Genomic DNA, 14752 nt, shown 5'->3' on the forward strand with positions numbered 1-14752 from the left:
AGAGTAGTATGTTGACTCATTACTTCAACAGCACAATACAAAAATCAAAGTTAAAATAATTTGTAATTTGACTTAATTATTGTTAAAATTCTTGAATATTTGTATTTAAAATATCTTAAACCTTTATATGTTCTAGACAGAAGGCTTTTGTCAGAGGGATAGTTGTGTGTAATTTTTTCCTAGTTGATGGATTTTCTTGTTACTCTGTTGGTAATTTCTTAAACATATTAAGAATTTTTAAAACTCAGGCTCCTGAAATTCAAAGGCCCAATCCAAAAGTGGGTTATCTGAGATGAATAAACACTTCTCAGAGGAAGAAATATAAATGGCAAGAAAATAAATGAAAAAAATGTTCGACATCATTGGTTATTTGAGAAATGCAAATTAAAACAACACTGAGCTCCCATCACACCCTGGGAAGAATGGTTATCCTCAAGAAGTCAACCAACAACAAATGCTGGAGTGGCTGTTAGGAAAAAGGAACCCTTCTCCACTGTTGATGAGACTGCCGACTGGTACAAGCACTATGGAAACCAAGGTGGAGATTCCTCAGAAAGCTAGGATTGGGGCTGGGAAGATAGCTCAGCAGTCTATGTACTTGCCTGATGAGCTCAGGGACTTAAGTTCTAGAAGGACCAAGACCCCAAAACTGGGCTCAGAGAGGCTGAGACAGGAATATCACTGAGTCTGATTGCATAGCAAGACCCCGTAACAAATTCATGAATTAATTTTTAACAATAAGCTAGGATTGGAGGGCCAATTCAGTCAAGTTATTCACCTCCTAGGTATTTTTCCAGAAGAACTGAAAATATCATACCACAGTGCTATATTTTCACCCATACTTATAGCAGCATCATGCATCATATCTAAAACTTGGAAGCAACCCAAAAGCCTATCAACTTAGGAATGGATAAAGAAGATGTGATATTTTTGTGCAACAGAGCATTTTCTAGCTATAAAAAGGATAAAATTGAGGCTTTTATCAATAATGGATGCAGTGAGAGAACATACACTTAAGTGAAATAAATCAAGCCCACATGTGCAAACATAGTATTATCTCCGTTAAGTGAAAACCTGAAAGAGAAAATAAAATCTGGGGCCCGCCAAATAGCTCAGCAGATTAAAGTGCCTGCAAGCAGGTGCAGGGGTCAGGGGCTCGATCCCTAGGCTTGCCAAGCCAGCCCCGTCCCCAGGGAATTGAGACTGGGCATGGTGATGAACACCTGTAATCCCAGCACTTGGGAGGATGTAAACAGGAGGATCACCACAAGTCCTATCTAGTAGTGAGACCCTGAACACCCAATAGACCCTTCCCTAAAAATACAGGAAAAAAAATGAAGAAAATAAAATCCGAAGGGTATAATACATACTGGAAAAGGGAATACACCTATTAAAAAGGAAGGAATTGCTGAATTGAGGAGAACAGGAGAGGGAGTTGGGGAAAGAGATATATCTATTTATGTAAACAAGACAGTCTGGACAATCGTACTGTGGAGTTTTGCCGGTATGGAAAGGAGCAGGTAATCTTTAATTTGTTTTGTCTTTTTTTCCAATTCTTTTTCCTTTTTAACTTTTCTTACTTTCTTATATATATTTTTCTTTCTTCTTCCAACTTTGCACACATACACCTGGAATTGTGACCAACTAATTTGAAGACAACACTATGCAATACAAAAAAATACCTTGAAATTCATTATTTTACTAAACATTCCTTTAGTGAAAGTCTGTATCATTGGTAAATTTTAATACTACTCTACACTCTCTAAAAAATAAAATAAAGCAATAAAATTCCTTCAATTACTATGTTATTCTCAGTACTCACTTTGTATATAAAGAAAATAGTCTCTAGCATTAAAAGGCTCTCTGTCCAGAAATCGGATGAAACAATAGCAAATATAATCTAAAGTGATTTCATATAATCCACTTCTAAAGATAGTTGGAATGTAAAGAATGTGTTATCTAAATTCCTTTTGTCTTTCTACATTTAAGATTTTTATTTCTTTCCTTTATGTGATGATTTGAAGCTAGTTTTGAGCCTATTTGTATTACTATTTTCCTACTGCTTTCCTAATCATTGTTAGCCCATCAAGAATACATATATGAGAAATTAAAGACATCTTTTTCTTGCCAACTGTTATTCAAGCCATAAAGAATGTCAGGTGTCAGGAAAATGGGATAATGCATTTTTTTGTAGAATTATTAAATAACATTAACAAAAATGAAGAATCTAAAATTCTTTTTAAGATTCCTTTGCATTGTTCTTAATGATTCAATCATCATACCTCATAAATAATTGTTGACTATGAAAATTTCTCAAATGTTTCTTAGATCTGTCCGCTTAACATTTGTAGGCGTTTTATCTGATGTTTTATAAAATGTCTTTAAGTTTTGACTTATTTTTTTTCTCCTGGTCTGCTATTTCTCCAAAAGTGAAGCAGGGTTTATGGATTCTTGGAAGGAAGGCCACCAAGTTAAAGGATCATTCCCGTCACATCATTGCAGAGTAACCAGGTGTTAGCATGACTTGATATTGCTAATATTAACCCCGATCGGCAGGCTGAGGTTTCCATGTTAAATTTTCTCTTTCCAGTCATTCTCCTTTCGATATCATGCATTTTAGACACCATTTGCTGTATACAGCTCAATACAAGATTGGAGGAGCTATGCTCTAACTATTTGAGGAATCAGTGTCTATAATTTATTTGAAATTCTTCTACATGGGAAACTCATCTCTTATCCTCATAATCTTGGTATCTCTTTTCTCCAAAATAATGTATAAAATTATGCATATCATTGTGCCATGCTGTTCATTAGGGAGAGGATATTTATATTTCAATAACAGGATAACACAGGTAACATATGGCTGTTTTTATTTTTGTTTCATGTATTTGGGAGAGGGTCTCATTACACACCTCAGATTCATAACGATGGTCCTGTTTTCAGCCTCCCCAGTGCTGAGATTACAGGCATGGACCACCATGCCTGGTCTCAGTGGCCGGTTCAGCACACCCAGTGGCAGGGTCAGTGTGGCATGTTGTGCTAGAAAGTGAACCCAGTCCCTGAACGTACCTAAGCAGGTGCTTAGTCTGCTGAGTTATCTTGCTCACCCTATAGCTGTGTTTTTTCCTAGTGTTATAAAGCATCAAAGTAACAGACTGAGACTTTTAAAGGCGGTCAGCAGTGCTTGCTTTAGCAGCACACACACCAGTTCAGGTCAACATACATCTGCAAGGCACACACTACAGGAATGAAGCAGCAAAACGTCCCTTCATAATGACATCCACTTCCATTCATCTGCTTTCTTCTGCTGGGAATCACAGGATCGGAAAGCATTAACTTCTGAAATGGATTTCCCTTTGGTGTATGTACGTCACTGCACTCATAGAGAACTTCAGTATCTTGCCTTTGATCCAGACCTACCATACTCTTAAGAAGACTATGTTCTACTTCCTTTCTAGGCAGGCTAGCCTTGGCCTGGGTTTATAGACAGCCACCATTCCTAAAATTCTAAGTGTGTTTTGGTTCACCCTCAAGGAATTTTCGGTACATGCTTCATTCAGATGCTTTTCAATCCTATCATTGCTGGTATGAAGTCAGTAATCCTTCCTGCTATGGCTTCTGATTTGTATGTAGCTATTTGCAACACTGTCATTTGTAGTACAATCCTTATTGATGAGATGATAGCTGTATTTGGTTCTGGTGTGGTTGGGAAATCTTCTGTCACTGTTCCCATTTGTATTTCTAATCTTATGATAACCACCCCCCGGAACATTACATCATCCCACACATGGGTTTGTTCATCTTGCCTATGTGAGTATCAGTTTGAATGCCATAAATGGCAAGGGGACCATTGCTATACTTGGTTTCAACATCATGGCCATTGCCCTCTGCTATATGAAAATTCTACGTGCTGATATTCTCTTCACGTGAATATACTCTCAATACTTTCAGTATCAGCGATTCCCATTTGTGCATAACTTGACCTCTTACATCCCAGCCCTTTCTTTTTTTATTGCCATCTTTTTAGTGTAAAGGTTGTCTACTGCATTCACATTCTTCTCAGGCAAGGAGGAATAGCTCAGGGGTAGAGCATTTGACTGCACATTCTTTTTTTATTTTTTTTTTTGAGTTTGACAAAATTTATTGGTTATTTTAGTAAAGACATTCATCTCAGTCATTTTTTTCTCCTTATCTTGATCTTACATTAGTGTTTCATTTGGGTCAAGAAAAGAGTATGTAGGAGAGGGGTGTTATTATAATAAACAGTAAAATGGACAAAAATGAGTTTAAACTTGCCTACATAAAAGTTAAAGTTAGATTCATGTATCTTGATATAATTTAATCATGTAAAAACTAGTAGTTCTATATATACTTCCATTGTTTTACTTAGGGATTAATCTAAACTTTAATGTAAAAGAACAATTCATCAGGCATATGCATAGGTTTCTTCTCTGGAGTTACTACCTACTAAAAAAAGATCAGCAGATAATTACCACTAATAGAATAGTCTGAAGCTGCCTCCAAATTTAACATTGTATGAGTTCTGAAGGAAATAATTATATCAGCTTTCTTTTGCCTGTGACTATGCTTTTAACGATGTGTTTAACTGTCACATTAGAAAATCCATATACAATGCAAAAATACAAAACAAATAGCTTACAGTACACAGATTTAAGAGTACATGTGATGAGCAATTCAATAAAATGTGTTTGAAGATGCATTTTCTTTCATTTTCCATACCTACAATATGCTTCACTGGTCAATATGTGTACACTTACAATAAACCCTACTAATTGTTCTAATAAATTCTGTAATGAATTCAATTCAAATTGGATTTAATGACTTCGTACTATAAACACATAGACAAAGTCACAGAAAATTCATCTTTCTGCTTTTCATCTTCATATAATGTTAAATTTTGGCTGCACATTCTTCTTGCCATTTTTAAAAGATGTATTTGTACAGAGTCTCATTACGCAGCTTGGGTTCATAATGATCCTCCTATTTTCAGCCTCCTCAGCACTGACATTACAGGTGTGTGCCACCATGCTGGGTCTTGATTGTGCCTGCCTGAGGGCAGGGCTGGCATGGCATGAGGTGCCAGGGATCAAGCCCTAGGGCCCTGTTTGCCAAAGCAGGTGCCTAGTCCCCTGTGCTATCATGCTGGCCCTCTTTTCACCAGTTTGCATGTAGCTATTCCAGCAATTCTCAACCCTGCCATCTACAGAGTCAAGACAAGACAGGTTCATGAAAGAGGGCACAGAATGATGACTGAGAAAGAAGAGTGATGCACAGAACTTCAGTTTTTATATATTAAAATTCACGTAAAATCACTTAGGCTACCATGCCAGCCCTGCCCCCAGGGTGCACGGAGATGGCAATTGAGACTAGGCATGGTGACACATGCCTGTAATCCCAGTTCTTGGGAGGTTGTAAATAGGCATTTCACTACAAGTCCAATCTAGTAGTGAGACTCTGAACAACCTGTAGACTCTTCCCTAAAATACAAAAATACAAAAATAAATAAATAAATAAGATAAAATAAAATAAAATAAAATCACTTAGGCTAAAGATTTATGCTTGATTTGTTGTATAGGATTAAATAATGAAAACTGCTTGAATTCCTCCTTGAGATGCTTTTGTTCACTCAGAGAATGAGAGTAATGTTGATATGTTTGATTATCAAATATGATTTACTCCATTAGCACAATAGTTTTATATTAGACAGGACATTCTGTACTCTGATTCTTGTATGCTCATCATTCAATTTATCTCTAGTTTTGCTTCCCACATTTGTAGATTTTTTTAAGCTACCTGCTGCATAGAACATTAATTTTTTGTTATTAGATTATAAGTCAGTCTGTTTTAGCTGATGATCTCCATTATGCAGAATTTATTCTTTTCCTACATTAAATAAAAATTTCAGGAATGCTGAATCTTTTGGTCTCTTAAACTTATTTTTATTTTATTTTATTTTATTTTATTTTATTTTAGTGACCTGTGCATCTTTCCCTGAGGGTAGTGCTGGCATACAGTGTGGTACTGGGGATCCACTGAACTGCAGTCCCTGAGCTTTGCCTAAGCTTGCCTAAGCAGGTGCTATCGGCAACTGAGCTATTTCATTGTTCCGCTTCTGGTTTTTGATGAGATAGAAAAAGTTGTGAAGAAATAAAACCTCAGGTATTCAAATAACATCTAGATCTTTTAATACTCAATGTCCATCACTAATTACAAGAAAACTGCCAAAAAAGAATACAAATATGTTAATGAAAATAAGAATAAACCAAGAAAAGAATCCATACATAATATGCATATATCTTTAGGTCAGATTGTTGACAGAGCAAATAAAAATAGATTTTTAAATTTTATATTTGTAAGTATAGCAATAGAAATTAAATTATTTACAGATATCTGACCATTACAAAATGGGAATATTAGAACCTATGTGTTACACGAAAGTTTCCAAAATAAAAATGGAAAGATTTAAGACAAATTAAGCACAGGTGAAAAAATTGCATGATAGACTATGATGATTAAAATGAAAAAACAATGAATACTAGGTAAAAAGAACGGGAATTTTAATATATTGGTAAAATTAACAGATTATAGTGAAAAATTTGCACATGAAATTAGAAATTAAATAGGAATGAGCATAAAGAAATAAATAGATAAAATATTTGATGAATAAATTGAGAACAATTTGCCCAATTAATGAAATAAATCAAGTTGAAGACTCATACAAAAATTTAATCAAAGTTTATACAAAGAGAAAATCTTAAATGCACATGATACAGGAGAATGAAACTTCCAACCTGGAATATACCTGGGCTGATTTGTGTTCTCTAAAACCAAAGAATGAATTTTAGGAACAACAGAAGTTAAGAGCAGAATATATTTATTGGGAGAAAGAAAGCTCCTGTCCTAGATGATAGGCTCTGGCCCTAGTATGAATTGCTCAATTATTATGGTGGTCATCTAATATGGCTGAAGCCTTTAGAATAACAGCTTATCTTCCCAGAGACCACCTCCCCACTTCTCCAACTCAACCCAGGCTACAATTTCCTTTCATCTTTCCTGCTACCTCAGAGAAGGCCCCAATCAGCTGCTCAGGTATATCTAAACTCCCCCTCAAACCCTACCCCTGGCAAAAAGTCACAAAAGCCTCAGCTTCCCTTTGTTCCAATCCAGAGAATTCCTTATCTTCCCAAATTCTCTCCACGTCCTCCAAGATAATGCCCCTATCCCTTTATAATAAACCCCTTTCCCTTTTTTCTTCTGCAATTTCTCTGCTGCGACACTGTCAAACGCCTTTTTTTTTTTTTTTGTGCCGTGACTCAGATTGGTGAGTAGTGTAGCTCCAGGGGCATTCCCTGCACAGGTTTTAAGCTCCCTCACGGAACCTCCTTCTGCTTCTCCTTTTGCCTCTGCCTCGTGCTGTTCCGAGCTTGCATCCAGCATCCGCCAATTTTAATCTACACAGGTGAGCCCCAACACTCATCTCGAGGAATCCCGCCTCCTGCCTTCCTCTTGTCTCAAAAATCGTGACCTCACGTCACATCGGAGTCCGCACTCGTCTTCCTCGGCCGTCTGGTCCCTGCCTCCCTGCTTTTTCTAGTGACGACTGATAAAGAGGGTGTTAGCCCTGTCTCTCATACTCACTCCAGGCTAAAAAGTGATGGCTTTTTAGTGGGAAGTGATGTCGGGATTTTGCCCTAATCTTTGGCTCACCTTTTAATTTGGTCACTGTGGGAAATACTTTTTCCCAGTCCCCAAAAGAAATGCCATTGGGATGTCTGGTCTGTAATCTCGGCCCCCTCAGCCTCCAGGAGGCCATAACACATAAGCAATTAATGTACTGTCAGACAGCTTGATCACAATATAAGCTAGACGGTAAAACACAGTGGCCTATAGAAAAAACTTTGATCCACCAATTCTCCAAAGTTCAAAAAACTTCTGTCACCACACCGGCAAATGGCAGGATATCCCCTTTATTCGGGATTTTTTTCTTTGAGGACGGGTCCCTCCCTCACTCGTCCCTCCTCCCTGAACACCTCTCATTCCACAGTCACTTAAACAAAGGACAGCTCCCCTGCCTAAAAATCTCTCTCAGTCAGATCACAGTGCTGTACACCCCTCCCCAGAACTGGCTAGGTCCAAAGCTACTGGCCACCCTGTATTCAGTGTCTTTTTAAAAATTTTTTTTTGACTTTTTATTTATTTTTAATTTTTTAAATTTTTTCCCCATAATTTTATTGAGAAACAAATAGCAACGAGACAGTTTCAAATGAAATAGGTAGGACAGTTTCAATAATTAACACATTGCATACATTCTTCCTAGTGGTTAATTGCTGTGCAAGATGCGGATATGACACCCTATTTACAAACACCATTAGAACAAATCGCTCTATTCATTAAGAGAATGTAACTATATATCTATCCTAACCACTTTGAAAACACAGATACAACATGGACATTAATCTGCATCCCCTTTTTTTTCGTTAAGTTCCTTTAGAACTTTCTTTACACTGATGGGATTTCATTTGTCCTTGGGGATCTATTTTAACTAGTGAAATACCTTTTTAAGTCTTACATTTGAACAACAATATACATTACATTTGTTAAAAGTCAGTCTCAGTATCATCTTGATTAACAAGCAACCTGAATATATTTATAGCTAAAGCAATATATCTTCTAAAGTCTGTTTCTATTGAGGTACGATGACTAGAAGGAAGGTCAGGGTTGGAGAAGGACAAAGAGACCTATGCCAATGTCCAGCAACAGGCTGGAGTTTTTCCTTTAGTTGTGATTACTCAGGGTTCCTCCGTGGAGACGGCAGGTAGAAATAACAATCTGGTCAGAGGGAGGAGCAAGGCCCAGGGCCCTTCAGTCTTACTGGACCACCTGGGAAGTTGAGTCTGAGCTCTGGGGCCTCATGTCAGAGAGCAGTCTCATTTCTAGTGGCTGCCTTGGCAGTCAGGGCATGGCTTGTGGGCCCTCTTAAGGCAGTCCCTCTTATGCTGGCCTGGCTTCTGAGAACAGTAGCAGATGAGACTCATCAACAGACGAACCTCATTGTCGTTGAGCACTTCTTGGAACTCAGACAATCAGACTTAGGGTCTGTTTTGAGGTCCCAATAATGGCAGCCATTTTTTCTTTCTTTATTTTCTCTCCCTGGTTTTCTCCCACTTCCAATTATAAGACCAAGGAGGCAGTTTTCTCTACAGTATCAAGTAAGTTATCTAGAGCAAAAGCTATCTTTTATAGCTCTCTGCTAATATCTGAAACATTTTAAAATTTAAAGCAATATAATCTTGAAAGCCATCAAAAGTTGTCTATTACTTGATAATACAGTGTTTATTAAAAAGGATACTCACAAGAAAGTTTTCTAAAAGAAGTTTCTGTTATCCTATTGGAGTGAAATAAATTCTTCACCAGTAGTTTGATTTAATCATGTAATTAACTTTTAAAGTGGAATTTCTCAAAGTTATGAGACATTCTGATTCACATATACACAAAACTTCTCCACATATAATGAAATGCTTCCCTCTCAATGTCATCCTCTCACACAATGACGTATATAACTGTAGCATTACATTATTATATGTTTTAGATAAATGAATGCTACAGGATTATATCTTGTAATTTTCTTCTACCTCTGAGATTTCCTTTCATCCTTCTTCCAATGCATTTTTTTTCCTTTGGTCATTCTATGAATATTGATGAATTTCATCCCAGCGCCTAAAGACTGAGTTTTTAGCCTTCCCACTACATTTCTCCCTCTCCTTTTTCCTCCCTCACTTCTTTTCTGTCTCTGTCTCTTTTTCTGTGTCTATCTCTGCCTGTATCTAATTTAAAACTTCAATTGTTAAAAATTGCATAAAATTAAAGAAAGTAGCAAAACATGTCAAGATCCACATGCTTTGGTGATATTATCCACCTGCAATATGGTGAATAAATAAAGTTATGCAAGTTCATTTTACAAACTTAAAAACTCAATGTATTTATCAGGTACTATAGTAACTAAATGGCTATGAGAAAAATTTAGTTGTGTTTAAAATAGCTTTCCCTGGTAAAGACTCTACAAGTAAGGAAAAAAAAAAGCTAAGCCTCATTTTCCTGAACACATGGAACCACATAAAATTTGCTAAAGATTGCTAGAAGTTCTAAAGATAAGCATGCTATGAAGCTTTGCTGAGAAATAAATGTTACTTATCCAGTTTTACTTATTACACTGAACATTCTTCATATAGTGCAATCTATTTGAATGAAATTACAGTTCTAAAACAGCTAAGCCAGGGGTCAGGGAGATAGCTCGACAGTCTAAGAACCTCCCTGGCATGTGCAAAGACCTGGGTTCGATCCCCAGTACCACATGCTGTGCTGGCCCTGGATTCCTGGGAGCATGTGGTTAGACACCAAAACTGGGGTGCAGCAGTGCACTCCTGTAATCCCAGCACTTGGGAGACTGACACAGGAGGATCACTATGATCACTACATAGCGAGACCCTGCACCATATAAGTAAATACAAGATTAAAAAAAAATTACCTGTACTGCAAATAAAATAAAATAAAACCTCTGAGCCATCTGGGCAAGGCAGCACACCTCTATCATCTCAGTGACAGTGGATCCTGATGCACTGGATGACAAGTTCAAGGACAGCCTGAGAATCATATTGAGCTCTCATTTCAAAGCAAAGTTACAAAGTTAGAATGAAAGTGAAACACACATACAAACATAAGTTTAGGGAAACACGTACTTCAAATTCCCCAAGATTACATAGTTCCTCCTAAATTCATTTGTCTGTACAGAACATCAATTTTCACTGAAGAGTGGCATGTGTATGTAATCCCAGAGGTTGGGAGGCTGAAAACAGGAGGATCACTATGAGTCAGATCTATGTAGTGAGACCCCCTAGACCCTGTACTAAATACATAATTTTTTTTTCATTGAAGAAAGACATACTTCCATGAGTGTGCAATTGGGCATAATTAAGAAATTCTTCAGACAGAAGTAGTTTTCACAAAGGAAAACAAATCAAACACAGATTAGTTTATTTTACAAAATAATAGACTACATACAAGATTGCAGATAATATAATACCTGTAGAATTATGATTCTTCCATTTTTGCAGTCATGTTGTTTTCTGTTTAACCTACTCATGTAGAGGGATACATTAATAGGTACTCAGCTGTTAAACTGAACTTTCATTCTGTAACACCTGCAGTTTCATCTTCCATGGTTGCAGTTACCCACCATGAAGCCTGGTGAAAATTTCAGAAATAATTCATAAATTTTAAATTATAAACCACAAGAGTTTTCCAACTTCATCCAAAGTGGGCTGTGAATTATCCCTTTTCCATTCTATCCACAATGTACAAATTATCTTCCTTACTCACATGAGACTTTGGGCCAGATCTTAAAATCTGTAATGAGCACTATAATTATGTAGGAAGGAATGCATATTTCTGGAAAAGAAATATTCAAGAACAAAAGTAATTAAAGTCTGTATCTGTTTACATTACAGGTTTGAAAAATGATAATACAGATTGTCTTAATATTAAAATAATTTTTGAGGACTCTCACAATAATAAAGATGTTGGTTTGTTTTTATGTATGAGTTAGGTGTGAAGACCTGAGTGAACCAAACAGAATATTTCATTGCATGTACATAGAACATAAAAGTGTTGAATTTAGAAGAAATACTATTAATATTTGTATGACATGTTGGAGAAATTAGGCAACACCAGGTAAAGAATATTACTTCTTGTGCTTGCATTCAAATTTTATATCTTAAATTTAGTGTTATTGTAAGAAACTTCTCAGAAACCTCAACTCTATAATAAAGAGACCTATAGCTCTTGTTCCAGGTAAAATATATATTAAGTTAAAAATTTTATGTGAGGGATGTTAAGATAGTTCAGTGGACTAAGTGCCTGCTTAGACAAGTTCAGGGACTGGGGTTTGATCCCCAGCACCACATGCTGTGCTGGCCTCACTCCTGAGCATGCTGCTATGGCCACTGAGACTGGGCATGGTGGTGCATGCCTGTAGGAAGCATGGGGAGGCTGAAAACAGGAGGATCACTATGAGTCTGAGCTGCTTAGAGAGACCTTGTACCAAATACATTAAAAATTATATATATATATAGTCCCTTATGAAGTTACAAGGCATGATATCCTTTCAATTGCATTAAATAAAATCATTTCCACAGCAGTAGGAAGAAATGATGCTATCATGACCCTACTGTCTGGACAGACTTTTAGGTTTAACCCCAAAATCAGCAAAAGAAACTGTACTGGGGGTTTGTTAGGATCTTTCTGGTGGAAGATGATATTTAAATTAATCAGAGAGTCTATGTTTTTGCTGGACAAATGTAATACTCGGGTGCTTTGCTGTATCTTCTATTCAAATGTTAAAACAAACGTAAAAAGATGGATAATTCATTTTTTCATCTTATTAGACTTGTGTATTGCGAAAAAGATAACAAATGTTAAAAATTCATTCTGCCAAGGAGAAAAACAATAGCCTAAAGGGTTTATATTGAATTATAACTGCTGTGTTACAAAGCATAAGACAACTTTTCTAATCTCATTTTGAATAGCTGAAAGGAAATAAGCCTCATCTTATGTGATGTAAACAGTGATGTGTCTGAGTCATTCAATAGTGCCCTTCATTCATTTCCCAAATTAATTTCCTGTTATCTATCTGTCATGGGCATTTTCTGTTTTTCTTCCTGGCCAAGTATCTCAAGGAAATAAAAGTTTTGTCTAAGAATATCTGAATTATGTTACTAAGAGTTTGCTTGGGTGTCTATACGAAGTTAGTTGGCTGGGGTCAGAGATTAATAAATAATTTTCTGGTTAATCAGCAATGATGAGAAGCTGAAAACAGAAGGATCACTAGGAGTCCAATCTGTGTAGTGAGACCCTGTAGACCCTGTACTAAATACATAAAAATTCAATAGTGGTGAGCCAGAATAAGCTAGACTTCAAAAGCAGAAGTGCCATTGAAGTAGGATTTGTGTTCTTTTTTCATTATAACCTGGCTAAAGGCAATTCTTTGTTTTTATCCTTTTTGTTCAGGTACATTAATGTTTCCAAAGTCCTTCACCATAGAATGGATGTGCAGAAATCAATCATATTCTGTTGTCTTCCAAAAAAGAGTAGTTAACTCTAATTATTAAAAATCCACATGGAGTATAAGACAAAAGTTCTTGTTTAGAGTTAGAGCACTGCCAGGAAGCACAGAATGGAAATTCTGTATATCACCATGTCCTAAACACAAAAGACCTAGTCCCTATTGTCATAGTAAAAGAGAATAGGACTTCTTTCCTCTAGGCTCTCCTTTTTTTCTTTACAGGAGGAAGAAATTCTTTAGATGGACGATCCCAAAATGTTATGCTATCACAACAGGAGCATATCTCACCCAATGACATTTTTCCTCATTGAAATCTCAGGTCGAGAAAGATCCATGCCTGGCTCTCAATGCCATTCTGTTCTACTTATCTTGTGGCTCTAATGGGGAATACCATGATTTTTCTAAATGTATCAGCTATTTAATCAGGATCTTAGTAAGAAATTTATTTTATTTTTATTTATTTATTTATTTATTTATTTATTTATTTATTTTTGCAGAACTGAGGATTGAACTCAGGACCTTGCGCTTGCTTTACAAGCACTTATTCTACTGAGCCATCTCCCCAGCCCTATTAGTAAGAAATTTAGAACACTAATTTATGAGGATAAATTCCATGTGTCAGAGTAAAAACAGATCACAGGTAGCCCGATCTGAGGAACAGCTTTGATCTTAGCTAAAATCTGTCAACCCACTGCTTTCTTTTTTTTCCAATAATTTTATTGACATACAAATAGCAATGAGACAGTTTCAAATCAAATTGGTAGGACAGTTTCAATAATTAACACATTGCATACTCCCTCCCTAGTGGTTATTTGCTGTACAACATGCAGACATGATATCCTAGTTACAAAAACTATTACAACAAATTCCTCTATTCATTAAGAGAATGTAACTATATATCTATCCTAACCATTTTGAATACACAGATACAAAATGGACATTCATTTATATATCCCCTTTTTTGTTTAGTTCCATCATTTGAATATTATAGGTGTGTTAACTCAGCAAAAGTATTCTAAAAGAGTCCAGTAATCCATGATAATATTGGGTCATTTGCTTGACTGGCAGTGTCAGAAATTGTTGACCTAAGTCCCCTACATCTCAATATAACAGCATGGCTTTACTTCTTGTACTTAGTTTTTATACTTTTCTGCTGGATGGTTAAGACCAAGATAAAGCAAGACCTATGCAACAAGTGTTGTAGCTCTTAGGTCTGATAAGGTCAGTCAAATCCCCTGAGGATTTATCCTGAGATCCTATACCTCAGATTGTAGAGCCTTTGTCAGTGTCAGCCATATGAATGAGTCATGACCATTGCTTGGCCAATGTGCTCTCTGTGAAAGCCTGAGAGAATGTTTTCTCTCCTTGTGACTCTCCTTAGGCACACTTTACATCATCGATCACTTTCCTCTTTGGCCCCATAATCTCCTTCATCAGAAAATTTGGGACACTACTGAGTTATATAACGTTATAGTACAAGATCTCATATGTCCTTAGTCTTAAGTGACCTTGGAAGGCTAGGGCCAGAATGTTGGCTTTCTTTGCAGCCCTCCTTTTTGTCTAATTTTGGTCTGCAAACTTAGGTTTTTAACCAACCAGAAGACAAGCTTATTG

The 14752-nt window shown here is 36.5% G+C and overlaps 1 pseudogene; it reads left to right on the forward strand.

Annotated features, from left to right (window-relative positions):
• Nucleotides 1-13393: 13393 nt before the first annotated feature.
• Nucleotides 13394-14752, forward strand: part of LOC111812848 — a 16293-nt pseudogene continuing 14934 nt past the window's right edge.

This window comes from Octodon degus, unplaced genomic scaffold (genome assembly GCF_000260255.1).
Source record: "Octodon degus isolate 3935 unplaced genomic scaffold, OctDeg1.0 scaffold00146, whole genome shotgun sequence".
Classification (NCBI taxonomy): Eukaryota; Metazoa; Chordata; class Mammalia; order Rodentia; family Octodontidae; genus Octodon; species Octodon degus.